Source organism: Balaenoptera physalus (genome assembly GCF_965194825.1).
Source record: "Balaenoptera physalus genome assembly, chromosome: 12".
Taxonomy (NCBI): Eukaryota; Metazoa; Chordata; class Mammalia; order Artiodactyla; family Balaenopteridae; genus Balaenoptera; species Balaenoptera physalus.
In genome coordinates this window covers 94,118,128-94,143,176 of record NC_138897.1, presented here as the reverse complement: position 1 = coordinate 94,143,176, position 25,049 = coordinate 94,118,128, and the positions used below count along the sequence as shown (strand labels likewise).

At 42.6% G+C, this 25,049-nt stretch overlaps 1 protein-coding gene across 1 annotated transcript in view; it reads left to right on the top strand.

The window, feature by feature from the left end:
• The window catches only part of TMEM132D (transmembrane protein 132D), a 690,149-nt gene that overhangs the window by 447,619 nt on the left and 217,481 nt on the right, over positions 1–25,049 (top strand). The window lies entirely within an intron of this gene.

The following is a 25,049-nucleotide window of genomic DNA, read 5'->3' as shown; positions in this document are numbered from 1 at the left end:
ATTAAAAGAGATGCGTGCAAATGTTTCAGGATACTGTCCAGCAATAGCAGAAACTGATAAGATTACAAAATAATGTGATGTGTTGACTTTGAAGATGGTGACCGTAGTTCAAACATACTGACGATATGAATACTTCATAGTTGGTGTAATTATACCTACTTCATTCCACAAATGATTTCAAGTGGTTGATGACTCTAGTTCATGATAGAAAAGATTTAAAAAATAAATAATTAGGGAAAAGGAAAGGAAAGGAAAGGAAAACTTGGATGGAGACAGAAAAGTCTAGTGGGGATTCATAATGGAAATATGCACCGCATGGTTCTGCACAGTTGCAGGGGGTAGACCAGATGTTTCTTTCTAAAAGTCCTAGTGATCTACAGACCAAAGAATGCAATCAAGTAAAAGATTCAAAGTGACCACAAAATGTATACATACTAGTTACTCAATAGATGCACAACTTCTCTTGGTAACAAGACCTGAGTAGATGTTTTATATTGGTCCTCAGAGAAGGGCCACTATGGAATATGGCAGACCACGCCCTTGGCAATATCTCAATAATTAGGAAGAATATTTCTTTTTTTTTTAAATTTTTATTTATTTATTTATTTATGGCTGTGTTGGGTCTTCGTTTCTGTGCGAGGGCTTTCTCTAGTTGCGGCAAGCAGGGGCCACTCTTCATCGCGGTGCGCGGGCCTCTCACTATCGCGGCCTCTCCTGTTGCGGAGCACAGGCTCCAGACGCGCAGGCTCAGTAGTTGTGGCTCACGGGCCCAGCTGCTCCGCGGCATGTGGGATCTTCCCAGACCAGGGCTCGAACCCGTATCTCCTGCATTGGCAGGCAGACTCTCAACCACTGCGCCACCAGGGAAGCCCCAAATATTTCATTTTTATTCTGTTTCTTTGAACATTTCTCAATGTAGGTTGAGAGCTTAATGCATTTGCTCTACTCTTTTCTGGAATGCTGTTCTCTAAGATGCCCCCATGGTTCATATCGCTCTTGAATTATGGCTTGTTTGAAATGCCCAGTGCCCAGAGAAGCCTTCTGTATTAGTTTGCTTGGGCTACCATAACAGAGGACCACAGACTGGGTGGCTTAAACAACAGGAGTTTATTTTCTCATAGTTCTAGAGGCTGGAAATCTGAGCCCAAGGGTTGGTTTCTCCTGAGGCCTCTCTCCTTGGTTTGTAGCTGGCCGTCTTCTCTCTCTGTCTTCACATGGCCTGTCCTCTGTGTGTGTCTGTTTCCCAATCTTCTCTTTTTGTAAGGACACCAGTTGGTTTGGATTAGGACCCACCCTGAAGACCTCACTTAAGCTTAAAGACTTCTTTAAAGGAGTCCCCTCTCCCCGAAGAGTCACATTTTGAAGTACTGGGGTGAATAGGAGTTCAATGTATGAATGTTGGGGGGATATCATTCGGCCCGTAACATCTCCTATGCCTATCATATCAAAAGCGGAATCTGTATCCCTTCCCTTCGTTATGTATTCTGCAGAGCTTTTCTCTTAGGTAGGGTTCCCTGGAAATGGACTTTAAGGAAAAGAGTTGGGTGCAGAAGTTTTATTGGGGGAGGCTTTGGGGAGATACAACTATTAGGAAGTGGGGGAGGAAGGAATGGGGAGAAGGGGATGCTGACCTCCAATTCAGCGGAGGCTTCAACTGATCCAGGTGATTCTAATATGCTGTCCAGGTGAGGACATTGATTTAAATGGTCCCTTCTCCACACTTCCTCTCCAATTCTGATAGGATTACTGCCCCAGAACAGTTTAGTTTCCTTGCACTCAAAAATGGTGGTTCTCAATCATGGCTTTATATTTGAATCATGCAAGGCAACTTTTTTAAAACCCAAAGGCATGCCCAGAGCACACCCCAGACCAATTAAATCAAACTCTGTGGGAGGCGGAACCTCAGCATCCGTATTACCTGGCAACCCAGGTGATCCCCAACATGCAGCCAGCACCGTAAACCTCTGTTCTAAAATGACACCGATTTTGAGTCTGCAGTGTAGACACAACTGCAGATGTTTTGTTTTGCCTGAATCATAATCTCCTGTGACTGGGCTATTTGTAAATTGCTCTGTGTTTACTGACTGCTGTAGTGAATAAGTTATTGAATTATTATAAGGTTGAGCATAATATATTTGATGTTGGTTTATTATCTCCTTTACTTAAAGTGGCAAATGACCGTTGGATTCGTTGTGGCAGAAATGACGAGAGATAAAGTAAGCTGGAGGGCACCCAAGCTCCCCGTGCTTTGCATTGCGGCTGACATTTATGTCACTTTGAGAATTCGCCTGGTCGACCGTGCAAAGGCATAGCTGTTCTAAGTGGCTGCAGTACTGTTGCTCTGCCCAGGTAGGGAGAGTGCCAGGTAGGGGTCGTTGTGATGTTTCCTGGAGCTGGGGTACATTTTGGTGGTTCCCCAGGGGTGACCTGAAACCCCATCCAAGTAGAGTTTTTGAAGCATTTTACTCCACTCTACTGCTACCCTACCAACTTCTCTCCTCCTTCTCTGATGCTTCTTGAAATACTGTTGGGTCAATGGGTTGTTTACATCAAGTAAGCCAAACTATATTAAGTAGTCTTGGGGCAAAAATGAGTGTCCTTCTTGCTGTCGCTCAGGACAGGACTTGTGCTGCAGTGGCCAAAAGGCAATACTCACAGGCAACCTGAAAATGCCCAGCACAGCTCTTGGGGTCCTGGTGATGATGGCATGGCTGTGAGTCTGTTCCATGACTCTGTTCTCCTCAGCACGGGTCCTCACGTCTCACCTAGAGACCTCTTCTTCCTACCATCTCTGAATCCCCTTCCACTCACAGCCCAAGGCATCTGCTATGGACAAAGTAGTGTCTCCCCTCTCCAAAATTCATGTTGAAGCCGTCACCCCCAAAGTGACTGTATTTGGAGACAGGGCTTTTAAGAGGGAGTTAAGGTTAAATGAGGTCATAAGAGTGGAGCCCTAATCCGATAGGATTAGTGTCCTTATAGGAAGAGGAAGAGAGAGCTCTCTCTCCACCACGTGAGGACACAGAAAGAAGGCGACCGTCTGCAAGCCTGGGAGTGGGCTCTCAACAGAACCGGTCCTGATCTGGGACTTCTAGCCTCCAGAACTGTGAGAAATAAATTTCTATTGTTTAGGCCACCCAGTCTGTGATATTCTGCTACAGCAGCCCCGACCAATGAAGAAAGCATGTTGGACTATTCTCTGGGCAGTGGAGGAAACACATTCTTACACGTTCTTTTTTATTCTTCAAGATTTTCATTTCTTTCCTTTATTTATTTATTATTTTTGTATTTCCCTGAGACCCTAAACTTTTGAAATTTAACAGCCAGGAAGTAAACTCCATTTTTTTCTTGTTTCCCAGAAACACTAAGCACCAACTATCCTCTCTGCCTGAACGCAGTGAAAGGAAGAAAAAGGAAAATAACCAGTTAATTTTTTTCAAAAATATTACCCTACCATAATCCTCAGTTAACTTGGCTTAATTTTATATCTTGAAATCTTTAAGGGCTAACCAGATCTTGGCCTTCTAGAGTTAATATAAATGTGACCCAGATGACACCAATGGGAGATAGGAAGTGTTTATTTACATGCCAACAAGTTTCCTACCTAATTTTTTTTTTAACAAATTCATGATGCTGAGTGTAAGGTCCTGCTCTGTTTCTCTATTTTTATGAGGCCCAAACTTTTATCACTTAAATTCAGTTATTATTGGAATGAGGTTTGAAAGATGGGGTGGTGGAGGGGTAATAAATTAGGCTGGAAGGATTTGTTCATGTAAGTGATGGCATGAAATCACTTTCCGCAGTGCATTCAGATGCATGTGTCTATGTAAAAAAACCTGGGGTCCTAGTCCTCTCAGGCTGCTATAACTAAATACCATAGACTAAGCTTACATACAAACATTTACCTCTCACAGTTCTGGAGGTGGGATGTCTAAGTTCAAGGCGTCCGTATATTCATTGTCTGGTGAGGACCGTCTTCCTGGTTCATGGATAAGCACCTCCCAAAGTTCCCATCTCCTAAAACCATCACATTAAGGGCTAGGTTTTTTTTTTAACATCATAGGGTTTTTAAAAAAACTATATTTTATTTATTTATTTATTTATTGGCTGCATCAGGTCTTAGTTGCGGCACGCAGGATCTTTCCTTGCGGCACGTGGGCTTCTCTCTAGTTGTGGTGTGCGGGCCTTTCTCTAATTGTGGCGTGCGGGTTTTCTCTCTCTAGTTGTGGCACGTGGGCTCCAGAGTGCGTGGGCTCTGTAGTTTGCGGCATGCAGGCTTAGTTGCCCCGTGGCACGTGGGATCTTAGCTCCCCAACCAGGGATCGAACACGCGTCCCCTGCACTGGAAGGCGGATTCTTTACCCCTGGACCACCAGGGAGGTCCCCAGGGTTAGGTTTTAACATATGAATTTTGGAGGGATGCAGACATTCAGTCTATAGCACTTGGCATGTGACCTTCTAAATATTTGAAATAGCACGTTGCCCTAGTAAGTTGGTTTTTCTAACACGGAGGGAGTCCCTGGTTGTATTTGTTTCCTGTGACCTCTATAATCACAGACGTGTAGCTTAAAGCAATGTAAGTTTATTCTTTCATAGATCTGGAAGTCTGAAATCAGTTTCACTGGGTGTCAGCAGGGCTAGGGCTTTCTGGAGGGTCTGTTGGAGAATCTGTTTCCTTGTCTTTCTGAGCTGCTAGAGGCCACCTGTGTTCCTTGGGTTATAACCTCTCCTTCCATCTTCAAAACGCACCCCTCCGGTTTCTGTTTGTGTCCTGTCACATGGTCTTCTCCCTCTCCTGTGGTGAAATCTCCAAATCTCCCTCTTACAAAGACACTTGTAATGACATTTAGGGCCCAGCTGAATAATCAGGATAATCTCTTCATCTCAAGAGCTTTATCTTAGTCACAGCTGCAAAGTCTTTTTTGACATATAAGGAAACATTTGCAGGTTCTTTGGATTAGGATGTGGATGTCTTTGGGGGTCATTATTCAGCTGACCACACTGGTTCTTAGTTGAAAGAAATACTGGGGACGTGATAGAGGAAAAAAAAAAAAAAGCAGTAATGCATATTTTTTTCTACCTGCTCCACAGCCCTCAGTTCTGCCGTATGACACCCACCTATCCAACGGCAGCAGCAAACCTCCCCGGCCTGGGGCTGACTGCAACAGCCCCTTCTTTCTTCGTAACAACTGAGGGATAAATTGTATCACATGCTCGGCCTGGCCCACATATTAAGTACCATCACAAACAGCATATTGGTATAGTCAGAATCTGGACTGCAAAACATATGTTGGCCCAACAGCAAGTGCCCTGCCGTTCATGGTCATGACGTGGCGTGGTGAGACATTGTGGGGCAGATGAGTTCTTAAGTGTCTTTTGATAAGCCCACAAAACTGAGCTAAGTTTAGCAGATAAGTATAGATATGTATAGACTTCAGTATTTTTCCATGTCTAATCAATGCCCCACCATCTCACCATCATCACCATCACCACCATCACCATCACCACCATCATCATCATCATCACCATCATCATCACCATCACCATCATCACCATCATCATCACCATCATCACCATCATCATCACCATCATCACCACCATCATCACCATCATCACCATCATCATCACCATCATCACCATCACCACCATCATCATCACCATCACCATCATCACCATCATCATCATCATCACCATCATCATCACCATCACCATCATCACCATCATCATCACCATCATCACCACCATTGTCATCATCACCACCACCATCACCATCACCACCATCATCACCATCATCACCACCACCACGACCATAATAATCACCACCATCATCATCACCACCATCACCATCACCATTATAACCATCATCACCATCACCACCATCATCACCACCACCATCATAATCACCATCATCACCATCATCACCATCACCATCATCACCATCATCATCATCACCATCACCATCATCACAATCATCACTATCACCACCATCATCATCAACATCACCACCACCATCATCACCATCACCATCGTTATCATCATCATCACCACCATCACCATCATCATCATCACCATCATCATCATCGCCATCACCACCATCATCATCATCATCACCATCATCATCACCACCATAATAATCACCATCATCACCATAACCATCACCATCACCTTCACCACCATCATCATCGTTATTATCATCACCACCTTTGTCATCATCATAAAAATCATCTTTTTTATAGGTCATATAGTTAGTGTTACTTTATTCTGTAAAACCTTTACTAAGAAAAGTGGACTTATCAAATGTGGAGGGAAGAGAATATACCTTCTATACTGAGATTAAGACCTAACGGAGGCCCCTCATGGACAAGGCTGATTATTCAAGTTGTTCTGCAGGCAAAAGGCTCTGAACCCCAACCTCATGCCTCTTGCCATGAGCTGTCACTATGGAGAGAAGGGGCAGTGAACTAATTCACACGAGCACTGTACGGGCCAGCCCTGCTTGGAAACCATGGATGTCAAAAGTTAGGACGATTCTCCAGAAACCTTTATCCCTTTCACAGCTTTGTGGCAACAAAGGATGAAACATGCAGTCTCTAAGTTTCCTTGAAGACATTGCAAACCATTTGTGCCAAACCTGGTCTGAAGACATATTTGTTTGGTCTGCATGGGGTTTTAAGAACTTTTGAATTCGTTTTCAGTGTTTAATAATCAGGAGCTTTGAATTTTTAAAAGCAGATTGATGGATTTTCCTTTTAAAAGAATCAGAAGTTCTGCCAATACTGCATTTCTTTCCAGAAACCTCCTCCAGTTGATGACAGTGTCTGCCACTGCTGTTTTCCTTCAGCTGGCTGTGCCCCTCACTGTGTAACCTGTTGGCCTTTGTAGTGTTTGAAATTGGAGTTCTCTTTCCCAGTCCTATATCCTTATACGTGTCAAAGATAAAGAGAGCTTACAAGAACGCTAAAATGACTTGATCTCACCTGGCTTTAATCTCTTCTTAAGAGAAACTTCTCCCCCTCCCTTTCCCTGTTTGTAGCTTAAGATGACTGTCCATGCCTTCGACTATTCTCTTTGCTGCTGGAAAATTCAGTTGTCATGTCTCATATCACTTTCATCATGCAGCGATCTTTGCAAATTAGCTTTCTGGCAGACAGAGACCCAACTATTTAGATCTGCCCCAAGTTGCTTCTCAACAGCGAGGCGGGACGTTTCAAGAATAAATGACAGAGAGGGTGCTGGCTCCTGTGGATCAGATCCAGCTACCTGTGAGCATTTAAACATGATGGATTAACCTTGTGATTGTATTCTCCAGATTCGTATAGTGTGCTGTCAGCTGAATTCTGTCAGTTTCTTACCTAATTCGCCTGACAAGCCTCAGATATAGAACTGCTAATACAGCAAGACTGATACCTGAATTTAAACAAAACAAAACAAAACAAAAAAACAGCATGAGGAACAGATCATTTTTATAAAGTTAGATTTTTTAAAGGTGGGTTATTGATTAAGGAGATGGGCAATGAGCATTCTGTTTGTCACATACTGTCCAGAAAAGCAAACATTCCCTTTCCTGGCTTTGTTTCCTGTATCCCAGCAGACCTTCACACAGACACCACAGATACACACAGCAAGAGGTATACACCCTCTCTGTACTATTAGGATGGCATTCAGCTGCACGTAACCAAAGCCCAAACATAATTACCGTTAAAACATTGGGGTTTGTGTATCCCAAACAACAAAAAGATATAGGTAGGTACTCCATGGCTGGTATGATGGCTAAATGATGCAATGGGGTCTCCTTCTTCTACCTTCCTCCTGTGCCACCTCACCGTCACAAGATGTCAGCTGCACCTCCAGGCATCACATCAGTGTTTCAGGAAAGAAAGAGAAAGGAGGGTGGGTGAACATCATATGCCCTCTGAAACTCCACCTCTCTATCAGGGGAAGATCTTGTTTCCTGGAAGCTCCACAAAAGAGATTTCTGCTTATATCTTATTGGCCAGAAATACACACATAACCTAGCTCCCCAGTCAGTTATATTTTTGTTGGGGGGGGTAGGTATTTTCAACTTGAACAAATCAGGGTCTGTTGGTAAAGAGGGAGGGGAGAATGGATTTTGAGGAAATCCAACATTGGTCACACAGTTATCGAATCACTCCATTATGGAATACTAATCTGAGAACCTAGAACATATAGGGTCTATAAAGTCTGAGTAAAAGAAACAGTCGAAAGGAAAGAAATGAAAGAAAGGAGGGACAGAGGGAGGGAAGGGGGGAGGAAGGAAATGAGAAGAAAGGGAAGGAATATTTCCTGTCCTCAAAACATTTACTCTCTGCTAAGAGAAACAGATATGGAAATGGGTAATTAATCAACAGTCGCATCTATCTCTTGGTGTGGTGGTCAGCCCTCTGAGTACAGTGTGCGGGTGGTGCACTGAACAATTCTAGGGCCATCATTCACACAGTCAGTGCGGTATATCTTTGACTTGGGCAGTGCACGACCTGCACAGATGTATGAGGGAGTCCTTGCCCTGGTGATGGTGATTAAATGGGATCATTTGTGCCGAGGTAGTTGTGATTATTGACTATATTATAGTTGAGAAACCTGAAGCTTAAGGAGATTAAATATTAGATCACATAACTGGTAACAGGATTCTCTTCTGAGTGTAATTCGGTCCAAAGTCCTTTCTCTCAACCACTACATTTCCCTGCCTATAGCTACTATCTCATTTAGAGAATATTCACAAAGACCAGATAAACTTCCACGCTGTAAAATCTCTCTGGGAGTGACCTGAACTGTGAAGGTTAATAGGTGGATGTTTGAAGCCTTCAATAAAATAATGTGAGTGACTTCTCTTTCCTCACTTGAAACTGACAACAAACACAACTGCTTCTATGAGAAAAACAAACTTCTTGATGAAATTCTCCTTCCCAGCAGCTTTGTGAGACTTCAGCAAATCACCCATCATGTTCCAAACCATAAAGTCAACATTGACTTAAAGTTTATCTTTAATTATATTTAAATCATGAAGCTTAAGTGAATGTGTTGACATTTATACTGAGAAATTCATTGACATTCTATTAACTCAACCAGCAAATTAATTCTTCAACCTCAGACCTGGAGCACGTGAGGGGCTGAAGCACAATTACATATTGATCATGGGGTGTGGTGTGGCTTTTTCATGTGGGAGTGGACCAGGTAAGCCTAAAGAAACAGAATGCTCGCTTTCCTAGGAGCAGTTAACTAGATACATTTTTTAAAAAATTATTTATTTATTTTATTTATGGCTGTGTTGGGTCTTCGTTTCTGTGCGAGGGCTTTCTCTAGTTGCGGCGAGCGGGGGCCACTCACTGTCGCGGCCTCTCTTGTTGCGGAGCACAGGCTCCAGACGCGCAGGCTCAGTAGTTGTGGCTCACGGGCCCAGCTGCTCTGCGGCATGTGGGATCTTCCCAGACCAGGGCTCGAACCCGTGTCCCCTGCATCGGCAGGCAGATTCTCAACCACTGCGCCACCAGGGAAGCCCCTAGATACATATTTTAATTGGTTTTTTATTGCGAAAGAATAAAACAACTGAGCCTCTCAGTGCTTTCATTTGTCGCATCAGATGGGAGTTGAGAAAACCATTGGGAGAGCTAGGATGATCATCTCTATCAATTTATAATCCTGTTTGCATTTTCACGTGAACGGAGAACCTTTGTTTCCACTCCAGCAATTCAACTGCGTGCTTAAAGTGATCACAGCTAGATAAAGAAAATTTCGTCTTTGCTTGTCGTTTCTTTCAGGATCAAGCTGACGATGTTAGATTTTTGTGCTTAAGATTTTACATTCCATTTAGCTGTCAGAGGCGCACGTTTGGGGAATCCTACCTTGCTTTCCTGATGGAGACAGGTCTTTGGCCATCACTTGTGAGCTATGGCGCTTCCCCTAAGACGAGGTACTAAAAACCCTTGTTGAAACGCAAAGAATTTCATTCCAAACTGCCTTCCTTTGACCCGTCTGCTGACATAGCCTGCTGAGATAGAGTTTCCTCTTAGTGTGTTCTTCTTAAAATGTAAATACATAAAAGTGGAGGGATTAGAGGAAACATTTTTTGTGTGAAATACTAATTTTTAAAAAATTTTTTATTAAACTATAGTTGATTTACAATATTGTGTTAGTTTCAGGTGTACAGCAAAGTGATTCAGTTATACATATATATATGTGTTATATACATATTCTTTTTCATTTTCTTTTCCATTATAGGTTATTACAAGGTATTGAATATAGTTCCCTGTACTATACAGTAAATCGCAGAGGAAATATTTTTCATTAAAAATTATCAAGAGCAAAGACTAAGGGGAAACGCCGTGCCATGTACAATTGTCAATCTGAGTTACAAGGCTGAAGGAGCCTGCACGCAGAGCTGGTGTTTCAAAGATAGACCCTCTTGCTGATCCCCAAAGAGGAGAGATTGAGATATTCAGAGCTAATTGCACATAATTAGGTTGCTCCCCTTCCTTGCCAATTCCACTGTATTCTGATTTTGTGTGTTCTGCCCAAGGCGCATCTAGGGTTTCATCGAGATGCTGAACAGAGTTGATGGCATTCCTGTTACCTGTCCGCAGCCCTGGCAAGATGCTAATGTGTCTGTTCCATACAAATCGGATTTTTTAAATAATAAAAAAAAAACTCCCAACGAAAAGAAATACATAAAATATCTCTCCATCTCCAAGTGAATATGTTTAAGAAAATGTCATGATATGGAGAGGAAAGAGTTTACTATATTTTTCTTTCTATATTTGTCTGCAGCAGAAGTTTCAACTCACAGGTGGAAAACACTTCCTGATGGGGATGGGAGGGTGTGGGGGGGCACTTCCAGGATCACTCCAAGAACATTTCACTTTTAAATAGGATTTTGCCTTTCTTTCCTGTTTCTGAGTGGAGACCTTTCGTGGTTTCTGACTCTCCATCCCTCCCACTTCATCCCTGTGTCTCTTTTACTGTGAGTGTTGGAAACCCTCTTTCACTGAGGGTAATACATACTCTTTAAAAAAAATCATTTAAAGTCCATCTATGTCATATACACACTACTGTATATAAAATACCTAACTAATAAGGACCTAGTGTATAGCATAGGGAACCCTACTCAATATTCTGTAATAGCCTATATGGGAAAAGAATCTAAAAAAGAATGGATATATGTATATGTATAACTGATTCACTTTGCTGGACACCTGAAACTAACACAACATTGTATCAAAATTGTATCAATGTAACAAATCAACTATACTCAAAAAAAAATCCATCTATGTCAAATAGAGGTTGAAATGTCATAATAAAAGTAGGTACAAATGAGTTTGATTAGGAACTTGCCATTTATAAGTGAAGCTTAAGACAGAGAAGATCAGGTTATTTCACCTTAAATAAACAAAAGTTAGAATTATGGCCTTATTCTCAGATAAAGACTGAAACCGGTATTGATTGGGTGGGAGAGGTAATCTTTCAGAAGGAAAAACAAAAAACCCTCTTTCATTTTTGATCAGTTTTGAAAAAGTAATCTAGGTCTTCATCAACTTTTATCAAAGGCTTATCTCGTGCTTTTGTTAGTCACGTCATATGATTTTGAAGTTCTTAAATTGTCATCATCCTTGTTGATTTTCTCTATCTCAAACACTAACATGTCTGCCATGTCCCCGTTTGTCAATCATGTCATGTGTGAATCAAGTAATGTAAGCAATTCTATCCAAGATTCCGTTGGTGGATTTTATTAAATATGACATCTTTTAAAAGATTAAAAATATCCCTTTGCAGTAGATTTGCATGGTATTTGCATGTGATTACATTCTATATACAAATAGCAATCAACAATGACATTTAGTTAATTTTTTTAACTTCAATCTGTTTTTTTCTATTTTTTTAATGGAAGTATAGTTGATTTAATTTCTACTGTACAGCAAAGTGATTCAGTTACACATATATATACATTCTTTTTCAGATTCTTTTCTCTTAGGGTTTACCACAGGGTACTGAATATAGTTCCCTGTACTATACAGTAAGACCTTGTTGTTTAGCCATTCTCTGTATAATAGTTTGCATAACAGTGACGTTTATGATGCACATTTAGGATGCAGATGCTGAGTGAGGAGAGATCATTGAATGAGGTCTATGTTTCCGTCAATGGCACATCACAGAGTCTTTGTCCAGATACAAGGAGCCCCTATACTTCTTCAAGTATCTTCCCTGCTTTCAGTTTCTTCATTTACCCTTCCTTGCTGCAGGGAAGGCTGGTCTGTATGCTTTAGTGTCTTTGTGGTTATCAGGAGCAGTGAATACCTTTGTGCTGTGTCTGTTTCCTTGCATATCTGCAGTAGAAGGTGGTACCCAGTGGAGACAGTCATTGGGCAGGAAGACAGTGGCTCTACCAGCAGGAGCTTAAAATTTAAAATCAAGACAGAAGCTCATATACGTACACCATGAGCATCAGTCCTGCAAATTCCTACCGCCCACCCAAGCTCAAGTGTGTCTATCCTACAACCTCATTTCTTTTGAATCTCTACTGGGTATTCTCTGGTCCTCCTCTGATCCTTTCTCAACACTGTAGCCATCGTGATGTTTTCAAACCGTTCACCCTTTTGATGGACTCCCATTTAGACTGTGGGGCTCTAGGGCTGCTTTGGCAGGTGGCAGTGTCCTGGTGTACCCCAGGATGCCCTGACTACTACACTTCATTTGTGTTGCTAGACAAGGACAAACCCATACGTGGTTTGACTGCCTGACCCCTAGGGTCCCCTCCATCAGACCCCAGCAGTGGGCCTATCCAGGAAGGAGCCATAGGCTGAAATGCAGACTCTGCAAGCCACCTTTGTCGTCAGAAAGAGGAAGGCAAAAGCCATACTGCATAGTGGGAGGAATCCAGGTGAGGGATCAGGAATTTCTTGGCCCAGAAGGTGGTGGCCACGTTTCCAGGGGAGACCTCACCTCTCCTTGGATTGACTTCCTTGTGGGAGCCTTTCCTGACCCCCACCCATCCGTGGACTGATCTGGAAAACCCTCTTTCCGCATTCCCACTGCAAACCCACCCAGCATGCCCTGGTCAGGAACCTTCACTGGGTGGTCAGATGGAGGGTAGCTGTGGTTGCAAGTTTCAAGGGAGCCTGTCCCACCCCACCTGCGCTGTGGAATGGCAAGTAATCACTGCCTGCTCCTCTCCCCCAGCCAGAGGCCTCAGCAAGAATCCCTCCTATTGTTCTATCCATACCCCCACCGTCATCCCCATTGATCCTACACTTATACTTTTACATGGAAGATCGCGGTTTTCAAAACAGGGCGTGCAGTTGGGAGAAAAGAAAGGAAATGACCACTTCTGAACCCCACCTGGTTCAGACAAGGACTCCCTAAGGACAGATAAATCAGACTAAAGATCCTAGACACGCAGCAGGTCTGTGCTTCTCTTTAGAGAGTGCTGGGTGTGGTTCAGCATAATAATAATTGTCATAATAAGTGGGGTTTGCTTTCAGCACCTGTAGGGCAGGGCCCAGGATGACAGATGGTTGCACACAATGAAGAATGTCCCTTACTCTGTTTCAAATGCTAATGTTCTGCAGACATTTTTGTAGGACTCATAACTCATCTGAAAGAATGTCACTTTTTTTTTTCCATTTTCTTCTCCCATTACAATGATCTATAATTTGGCTTGACCTATTGTTCCTAGTTCAATTAAGACCATTCTGTACTTTTTTTTAAAAATTGAGGTATAGTCGATTTACAATGTTGCGTTAATTTCTGCTGTACAACAAAGTGAGTCAGTTATACATATGTATACGTTCTTTTTTTTCATATCCTCTTCCATTATGGTTTATCACAGGATTTTGAGTAGAGTTCTCTGTGTCATTCTATACTTTTTCTTATCTTATACAAATAAGTCTGGTCTTGTGAATTCTTATCCTAGCTGCGGTTTTTATTCCAGGAGTTCTGCCTGCACCCGTGCTCTTTCATTTCCTATTTTTCTTACTCAGAACAGTCTCAGATCAACTCTTTTTTTTTTTTTTTTTTTTAAAGATTTATTTTATTGATTAATTGATTGATTGATTGATTGCTATGTTGGGTCTTCGTTTCTGTGCTAGGGCTTTCTCTAGTTGCGGCAAGTGGGGGCCACTCTTCATCGCGGTGCGCGGGCCTCTCACTATCGCGGCCTCTCTTGTTGCGGAGCACAGGCTCCAGACGCGCAGGCTCAGTAGTTGTGGCTCACGGGCTCAGTCGCTCTGCGGCATGTGGGATCTTCCCAGACCAGGGCTCGAACCCGTGTCGCCTGCATTAGCAGGCAGATTCTCAACCACTGCGCCACCAGGGAAGCCCTCAGATCAACTCTTAAACCCAAATTTATTTTTCATTAGTGGGAATAAATATTTGCCCATCTCCTAATCTCTTCTAGTGATGATTTTTTTCCAAGCACTTACATATTGAAATCAATGTTAGTTTATTATTTTTTTTAAGTTTTAATAATTTCTCATGATAAAGAGCAGAGATTTGCAAACTTTTCCCGTAAGGGGTGAGATAGTAAATACTTTCCATTTTATGTGCCATATGCTTTCTAGCCTGCATAGTCTTTTTTTTTTTTTTTTTAACAGTAAGGAAGACTTTATTCAGTGGGGGAATACTACGATGGGGTTTTAGGCTGCATATTCTTATTTCTTTTCTGACAATGTTTAAAAATGTCAAAGGTGTTTTTAGCCTAAGATCTGTGCATGGACAAGCTATGGCTGGAATTGACTGACCAGCCGTAGTTTGCTGACTCTGGAAAAAAAAAGATGCTCTGAATGTGACTACAAGGACTGTCTCCCTCTACCCACCCTGCATCTCATGCCTCAATTCCAAGCCCTCTGGGTGTTCCATCCACACCAGTTTCGTTTGTTTTCTTCAACCCACCCTGCTCCCCCAAGCACAGGGCATTTGTATGTGCAGTTCCTTCTGCCTGGAACCCATCCTGTATAGAGATCACAGCCCAAGCCCTGCTGCCCCATGGAACGTGTCCGTGTCTCCCTGACTACACCAGGGTCCTCTAACATAGCTTGTATCTCGCCAGCTACCTCTGATTCTCACCTTTCCTTACAGTGGCCAATTTACGCTTTTTGAAGTGACAGCTTATTGCGTGACCACCTTCCCCACTAGACTGTGTGCTTGAGAAGAGCAAGGGTCTTCAGCCATCTGGTCTTTGGGGGTTTGGAAGGAACCCTGAGTTACGGCATTTGCCAATTTCCATGGTGTAAATGTTCCCGCACCTAGAACCCTCCTACACTGTTGGTGGGAATGTAAATTGGTGCAGCCTCTATGGAGAACAGTATGGAGGTTCCTTAAAAAAGTAAAAATAGAGCTACCATATGACCCAGCAATCCCACTCCTGGGCCTATATCTGGAGAAAAACATGGTCTGAAAGGAGGATACATGCACCCCAGTGTTCATTGCAGCGTTGTTTACAATAGCCAAGACATGGAAGCAACCTAAATGTCCATCAACAGAGGGATGGATAGAGAAGATGTGGTGGATATATACAATGGAATATTACTCAGCCATAAAACAGAACAAAATAATGCCATTTGCAGCGACATGAATGGACCTAGAGATTGTCATACTGAGTGAAATAAGTCAGATAGAGAAAGACAGATATCATATGATATCGCGTATATGTGGAATCTTAAAAAAAGGTTACAAATGAACTTATCTACAAAACAGAAATACAGTTACAGATGTAGAAAACAAACCTATGGTTACCAGGGGGTAAGGGGGGGAGGGATAAATTGGGAGATTGGGATTGACATATACACCTACTATATATAAAATAGATAACTAATAAGGACCAACTGTATAGCACAGGGAACTCTACTCTGTACTCTGAAATGGCCTATATGGGAAAAGAATCTAAAAAAGAGTGGATATATGTATATGTATAACTGATTCACTTTGCTGTACAACAGAAACTAACACAGCATTGTAAATCCACTCTACTCCAATAAAAAATTTTAAAAAAAAGAAAAAAATATTCCCCCCCCAGTCAACGTCAAGTTACCAAAATGATGTCACTGCGTGTGGAGATGAAAAGAGATGCTCAGAATCAGCTTGGTTGGGCGACCGCTGGATCTCCATCTTTTTCAGCTAACTTTGGATCCGCATCTCTACCACCCTGAAGAGCGTCCAGTAAATAAGAAGAATTACAGAAATATCATTTGAATGAATGAATGAATGAATGAAGTTAATATTGGAACAGAGATCCATGAAGCACAGAATAAAAGGAAGAAATGCAGCATGATTTCTTTCAAGCTGCAACCTTTCCATTTTTCTTCTCTAGAATAACTCTGGTTACCAGACCTCAGTATTATAAGGCAGAAACAAGAGGACGTGAGAAGACAAATTTATGGGGACAAAAATCTCATTATAAAGTACATGCATTAAAGGGATTGAGTATATTTTACTTCATAATGAAAAGTTTTTATTCTGAATATGCTAATGAAAAAGCTAGAAAAATGTCAGTAATGGAAAATTTTAATGCTGTGATAATGTCTTAGAAGAAACAATTTGAGTAATATCCTTATTTTAATCTTGAAAATGAGATGTGAAGGGAAGGAAAACGAGGACCACGGCTCCTGCATTTGGGAGACATCTGGTTGCCCGTGTCTGGGTCTGATGCAGATTTCCAGAATGCCATTGCAGACAAATATTGGCTTGGTCGGGAGGATTTCTCCAAGTGGAGCTCGGACAGCTTAGTACCTTGAATAATGGCCCCTCCGCCCCTTCATGCATTCCTCGTTTCTCTTTCATTGCCAGAATCTTTCACGTAGCATTTGTCAGTTGCCCTTGGTGTCCTCCTTACTTGAAAAATTCCTTCAGTTTCTCAAGAAGCAGACCCTGAGACAAGAATGTGTGTGCAAGTGATTTATGAAGGAAGAGTTCCCGAGAAACCAATAAGAGAGCAGAGAGCGTAAAAGAAGAAGAGAAGAACCCGAGCGCTAGTGCCATTTCGGAAGTTACGTGCAGGGTGGCTTCAGCCTGATCCCATGGGGAGATTCTGGAGCATGCACAGTGCCCCCAACTGACCCAGCTGGAGGCCAGGGAGCTGGGCTTGCCTGCTGCATCATCAGACTCTGGCCAAGGGCCACCTCCCAGGGCAGGAAACTCTGAGGCACGTGCAGCTCTTAGCACTTGTGGGCAAGATGGCTCCAGAAACTCAAGAAGAGCCATCCAAGGAAAGTCACAGGTAGATATCATGAAAAACAAAAGCACTGAGATGTGGAGAAAAGGGAACCCTCCTACCCGGTTGGTGGGAAGGTAAACTAGTTCAGCCACTGTGGAGAACAATATGGAAGTTCTTTAAAAAACTAAAAATAGAGCTACCATATGATCCAGCAATCCCACTCCTGGGTATATATTTGAAAAAAGCAAAAACACTAATTCGAAAAGATACATGTACCCCAGTGTTCCATAGCGACATTATTTACACCATGGAAACAACCTTAGTGTCCATCAACCAATGAATGGGTAAAGAAGATGTGATGTGTGTGTATACACGCACACGCACACACACATACACACACACACACACACACACAATGGAATAGTACTCAGTCATAAAAGAGAATGAAATGTTGCCATTTGCAGCAGCATGGATTGACCTAGAAGGTATTATACTAAGTGAAGTAAGTCAGACACAGAAAGACAAACACTGTATGATATCACTTACATGTGAAATGTAAAAAATACAGCAAGCTAGTGAATATAATTTTAAAAAGAAGCAGAATCACAGATACAAAGAGGAGGAAACTAGTGGTTACCACTGAGGCGGGGAGGGGCAATATAGGGCTGGGCGCCAGGAAGGTACAAACTATTGGCTCAAGGATGTATTGTACAACATGGGGAATATAGCTGATACTTTGTAATAACTGTAAATGGAAAGTAACCTTTAAAAATTGTATAAAGACTAAAAAACCTAAAATTATAAAAAGAGAAAGCACTTTGAAGCCAGGGGTAAGGCATGTGGAAATGATGAAGGGATATGAGGAGATTTGGGGGAAACCCTCACACTGTCCACCATAACTTGCTCCCCAACCATAAGTGGCTCTCATTCATTTGACCTCTAGAAAGTGTCCTGAAGTTCTGGGAAGAAATCTCCAACTATTTCCTAAGGGCTGTGATCTGAAGGTCATTCGGATATAGATTCGCCCTCTCTCCGGCTTTACTTTTGTTTCCAGAAATTTCACCCATTTATCTTTTAGAGAGCCATCTGGAAAAACCTAAGTTGGAAATGGAATTTCACTCTCTTCTTCCCCCACCCACCCCAGGAGCTTACCTGCGACACTCACACTTGCGGTGGAAGCCAGTGGCCCACGTGGGTGGTGGCAGGACACGGTCTGATCATTGCATTGGTATGCTTTCGTAAGGACCTACCATAATGTGTTGGTTTTCTAAACTGGAGAAGAATACAGGTAACTTCAAGATGCATTGACTTGCATCTCAAACACTTAGCTCTTAACTGTTCTAATGCTAGCAGGTCTGTGTCTGCCCGGTTTCTCATCTCTCCAAATGAATGGTAGGCTTCCGTATCTAAAGCTCTTGTTTCCACATCTCTCCTTTGACTTATCGACACTTCACGGAACTTAAAGAGTTGCCAGAAGACCATCAAGACATGTTCATCTCAAAGCATCTTGTTACAGAAATGTCCCAGCTTTGCTTGTGCAGAATCACTCAGAGCATCCAGTTTGGGGGTCTCGAAGAAGCCCTATGTAATGTCCTGACCTGTCTTTCTACTGGGGGTGGGGGGAGAAGTTGCTTTAATGATCCTCATTGCTAATAAGCGTGCCTGTCCTCGCACTGGAAAAAGAGGTGGGGGGCTTGGAACCCAGTGGTCAGGAGTGGGCGTCCTGTGACCAGATCGCCTGGCTCCTGCACGCAGCAGCTGGGTGACCCTGGACAAATAGTTTCCCCTTCTTGAGCCTAGGTTTCTAGTCTACAGACTGCGAGTAGATAACAGTTATTTATTGGAATACGTTGAGGGTTGCGTGACGTAAGACATAAAAAGCCCTTAAAACAGTGCTTATCACGTTAAAAGTACTCAATGAAGGTTAGTTGTTCCATCGCTCTGGAAAAAGAAGCGTGACCATCCCAAAACAAGGCTTTTCTTCTTGTTTGAAAATGATGCCCTTTCTTGGCCTTGGGATGCACTGAGGTGGTCCTGCAAAGCCTCCCGTTTAGTTTTCTTTCTTGGAGTTTGGAGCCGTGGCCCTGGAGGATGTGGTCATTGCCTGTGTCTGAGCTGACCCAGAGTCTTGTTCCCTGAAAGGGCATTTTATTTTCCTTAAACTTGGGGAGACCTCAGGCTATGTCACCAACCGTGTGTCTTTATTCAAAGGGAGCCCTTCCTAGTGAAAAAAACCTTAGATTTTTATTAAAGTATAGTTGATTTACAATATTGTGTTAGTTTCAGGTGTACAGCATAGTGTTTCAGTATTTTTGTAGATTATCTTCCATTGTAGGTTATTACAAGATAATGGGCATGATTCCCTGTGCTATACAGTAAGTCCTTGTTGCTTATCTAAAAGGCTTAGATTTTGAACCCAGGGTACCAAGGGGCCCACGTAGGGGAACGTTATTGGAAAATGAGAAGAGTTCCTCAAATTGAGGAGATGTTATTCATCTTCTCTGTGAAAGAGGATAAACTACCAAAAGATCCCTCCAAACTCAAACATGTGGAACCAGCCAGTAGGGATGTGAGGTGCCCATGAGAGCCCGCGTTCCTTCCTTTGCTTCCACTTCTCTTGTCTTCCATACAAAGGACAGCTGCAAGTAAGGCAGGGCAGGAAGGCGGCTTCTTAGCTTATCTGTGCTGGTAGCAGCTATACCAGTGGGAGAAACCAAACCTGCAGGCAGCTCCATGCCCACAGTGTTCTGAGGCCTGTATGTGGTCCAGCCCTGAGCCTCTCCGTGGGTGACTGCAGTGTTCTCCAAGCAAACCCTGCCCACACTCAACAGCAGTACCGCCTTCCAGATGGAGCTCACACATCGAGCGTTGCCCATCCGTGTTGCTATTTGACTCGCCCATGGGGGCTGGACAGCAGGGAGGTAGGGAGGGTGGGGCTGGGTGTAGGGCCACCAGAAGTGGCATCTGAACGCCTTATGCTTATCTAGCCCCCCTGCCCCGCTTGGCTGGAACTCTGTTCTTGTCCCTCCTCACTTTCATACTCATGGACATCAGAAACCCTGAATGTTTCTTCTTCTTGCTTCATCTGTGTCTTCACGATTTTACTGACCATATTTCCCAAATCCACTCTCTTAGGACATTCTGTTTCTAATACCATTATACACAATATACGTCCAAGAACATGGGTATCCACATAATTAAACCTTTATAAACCTCTAATGCAGTTGTTCATGGTCCTGGTTGCATAATAGAATCACCTGGATAAAAGAACAGACAGAAAGATGGAAGGAAGAAAGGGAGGGAGGGAAGAGAGAAGAGAGAAGGAGGAGGAGAAGAAGTAGACAGAGAAAGAAAGAAAGAGAGAAAGAAAGAAAGAAAGAGAAAGAAAGGGAGAGAGAAAGAGAGAAAGAAAGAAGGAAAGAAAAAAGAAAGGGAGAGAGAGAGAAAAAAGAATGAAAGAAGGAAAAAAGAACAAAGGAAGGAAGGAAAGAGGGAAAGAAGCAAAGAAGGAAAGAAAGAAAGAAAGGAAAATGGAAGGGAAGAAAGAAAAGAAAAGCAGAGAAGAGAAAAAAGAAAAGAAGAGAAAATAAAACATAACTGGTGCCTGGCACCACTCAGGAACAATCAGAAATCTGAGTGGTGCCTGGCCATTGGTTTATTTGTAAAATTCCCCTGGGCATTTTTTTTTTTTTTTTTTTTTTTTTGCCGTGTGGCATGTGGGATCTTAGTTCCCTGGCCAGGGATCAAACCATGCCCCCCTGCAGTGGAAGTGGGGAGTCTTAAACACTGGACCACGAGAAAAGTTACCCCTGCCCAGGCAATGCTAATGCCTAGGTAACGTGGAGAACCACCGCATGTAAAATATGCAGTCACATTATGTAAAATTCTACTCTGTTTATCTCCTGTGACACAGCAGATACCAGGCATTATCCTCTGTGCTAGCCACACAGGCTAAGCGTGGCTACTCTTTTCAGGATGCTTCAGGCTAAAACGCACACTCCAACTGCAAAGGTACAGCCCTTAGCTTTCCAGTTAAACATGAAGAAGTGGTAAATATTGCCAAATATGCAAGCGTTCTGGAAGCTTTCAAGTGCTAAATATTTACAAAAAGTTATTAAAATTCAAATTTCCACTGACTCGACAAGACACACATGATGAGCTATTTCAAAGCTAGATCACCATATGCAGAATTTACAGAGGAACTTGTCAGGAACCTGGTACACACCCTCCTGCATCAGAAATATTGAGAAGCTCGTGCAAGCTAAGGAATCACTCAAGAAAAACATACAATTTCAGGATACACAACCTTCCTAAAGTTTGCTGTGGTCACCAGGTTAAGAATTCCCAACTTAGGGTGTTTTCATCAGCACGTCAGATAGAGGAAAGTTAGCTCAAAAGAAACTGTGTTTCCTTTACATCTTGGCCAGACAAGGGATCTAAGGGAAAAGAGAAAATCAAACTTGATAGGACAACCATGCAAGGTTACTGAAGGAATAAAATTAGATGAAGTAAATAGAGCACTTTAAAAATTATTGCTGATGTTCTTCTAGGTGGGTCTTGCAGAATGGGAAGAATTTGACTATACGGAGAGATTGTTAAAGGTATTTCTGATAAAGTGAACTCCATGAGTAAAAGGTGGGGAGATGGGGGTACGGAAAGCCCCATATTCCACTGGAGGCCAGGATTGTTCAGTTTGCTTGAGGTTAGTGCACCTGGAAGGAAAAAACAGGAGGGAACGGTGTAAAGTATGGAGTACGGTCACGTTACTGCATATGAGGAATTACTGCTCTGAAGGAATTCCCCTACACCTCTGTTGTGGAGCTGAGTTTCTGAATTCAACTCTTACCAGTTCTGCTCTGCAACTTTCCCTTTCTTTGTGATTAAACATAGAAGGCAAGGCTCAGAACAGCCGAAAGAAAGATTGTCCCATTTCATGAACGGGAAAGGAATGCCAACAAGCTTGTGAATTCCAAATATAAAAACCAGGATGAATTCTAGCATCACAATCCCAAGTTTCCCGTACTTGTGGAAACCCTCGTTTGAAGTTCCAAAAAGGAAATGGCATGTGTCTTAGGAAAAGAAACCTAGAGAGGGGATCAGTCCACTGTGGCTGACACAATTTGTTTCTAATTCTTATCACAACCACTGTTTCTTAAAGAGTTCAACATCTTTCTTTCAGAAGCCAAGAGAGAGTGAGTCTTGTAGGATTTAAAAACCAGGTGCCTCTCTATTTCTGTTTTATAAATAAGTTCATTTGTACCCTTTTTTTAGATTCCACATATAAGTGATATCATATCATATTTGTCTTTCTCTTTCTGACTGACTTCACTTATTATGATAATCTCTAGTTCAATCCATGTTGCTGCCAATGGCGTGTCATTCTTTTTCATGGCTGAGTAGTATTCCATTGTATATCTATCTATATATAGATAGATAGATAGATATCACTTTTTTAAAATAATTAATTAATTTATTTTTGCCTGTGTTGGGTCTTCGTTGCTGCGCACATGCTTTCTCTCGTTGCGGCAAGTGGGGGCTACTCTTCATCGTGGTGCGCGGGCTTCTCATTGTGGTGGCTTCTCTTATTGCGGAGCACGGGCTCTAGGTGCGCAGGCTTCAGTAGTTGTGGCTCAGGGGCTCTAGAGCGCAGGCTCAGTAGTTGTGGCGCACAGGCTTAGTTGCTCTGCGGCGTGTGGGATTTTCCCAGACCAGGGCTCAAACCCCTGTCCCCTGCACTGGGAGGCAGATTCTTAACAACTGTAGCTACTCCTTTTCTGTGTGAGAGATCGATGCTCATGCAGGAATTTAACCTCTGTGACAGGGGCTGTCTCTTTGGGCAGTACTTCTGATCTTTTTTCTCTGTTTCTTGCCCTCCTCCTCCCCTTCTTGTTCCTCCTCCTCCTCTTCTTGTTTCCTTCCTCCCTCCCTCTCTCCTCTTATTCTAGTCACCCTTGACATCCCAGTATCCCACCTCATCCCTGACTTTAAGAAGGAGTCTCCCCGAAATCACCACCATTTATCTCTGAGCTTCTTATTGATACATTTGCATGGGTTTGATGGTGTGATAAAGATGTCTCAATAGCTTGGTCATATATATATATAAAAGGCCAAACCTTGTCCTCCTAGATGTCAGAGTCAGTGGTCATTTTGCAATTATGTGAACTTCAAATCTCTAGAGAAGGATCTGGTAGGTGGAAGTGGCTTTGGTCACGAAGGGTTAAAAAGTGTCTTTCCTTGCTGCCTCCCAGGTGAATTCTCACCTGTATTTCTTCACTTCCTCCCTCAGGGAGTGGCTGGCACCACCTCTGCCTTTTTTTTTTTTTTAACCTGTCACTTACAAGAGCACACATTTTATAAAAGCAGACTATGAAAAAGAAGAAGGGGTAGCCAGTAAATTAAACTAACCAAAATAGCTGCAAAAATCATCCTGATACTCTAACTTGGATTCATTTCTGGATACGTGTTTATAATTTATTTATTTTATTTATTTATTTATTTATTTTATTCATTTTATTTATTTATTTATTTATTTAATTTTATTGATTGATTGCTTGCTTGCTTGCTGTGTTGGGTCTTCGTTTCTGCGAGGGCTTTCTCCAGTTGCAGCGAGCGGGGGCCTCTCACTATCGCGGCCTCTCTTGTTGCGGAGCACAGGCTCCAGACGCGCAGGCTCAGTAGCTGTGGCTCACGGGCCCAGTTGCTCCGCGGCATGTGGGATCTTCCCAGACCAGGGCTCAAACCCGTGTCCCCTGCATTGGCAGGCGGATTCTTAACCACTGCGCCACCAGGGAAGCCCCAGGATACGTGTTTATAGAAAACCCAGACTGTCTAAAAACTAATCATTGTCAGAATGACTCCTACATCCAGGTAACATCTGGCTACTTCTCCTTGTTCATCCGTGTGGGTCCTGCGGCCCCGTTCTCCTGTTCATGCCTCAGCTCTGATTCTCTGCAATTCTCTCTCACCCCCACTGGCTAACAAAGCCACATCACCCTCAAAGTCCTTTAAAATTCTGTGCACCCAACTTGAATGGACCGTGGCTTTGGAAAATCCAATATAGGCAGCAAAGAGATTTCTGGGAGTGAGGGAAAGAATCCTGTTCTCCATCCTCCTAGAAGGAGCACGGGGAAGAAAGCATTTAGGAGATTCAATCAGCATTTCCCGTAATTATCCACAAACACCTGTCCTGGGGACTCTGAGAAGTTCACAAAAAACAAGGGTTGGGAAGTTTGAGTGATGGTGTCTAAGGCCAGGCCAAGGCTGTGAATCTTCTTAAAGGTTGTTTGTTCTTTTGGGGATCGAACTTCTTTCTTTCTTTTTTTTATTGAAGTATAGTTAACTTACAATGTTGGGTTAGTTTCAGGTGTACAGCAAAGCGATTCATATATATTCTTTTTCAGATTCTTTTCCGTGATAGGTTATTACAGGATATTGAATATAGTTCCCCGCGCTAAACAGTAAATCCATGTTGCTTATCTATCTTATACATAGTAGTGTGTGTCTTTTAATCCCGACCTCCTAATTTATTCCTCCACTCCCACGCCTGCTTTCCCCTTTGGTAACCATAAGTTTGTTTTCTATGTCTGTGGGTCTATTTCTGTTTTTTGTAAACAAGTTCATTTGTATCATTTTTTTAGATTCCACATGTAAGTGGTATCATAGGATATTTGTCTTTCTCTGGCTTACTTCACTTGGTATGATAATCTCTAGGTCCATCCATGTTGCTGCAAATGGCATTATTTCACTCTATTTTATGGCTGAGTAACATTCCACTGTATAAATGTACCACATCTTCTTTATTGATTCATCTGTCAGTGGACATTGGGGATCGCATTTCTGACAAGCTCTTTGCAGGGACGATGTGAACACACATTGAAATAGTCCATTGCCT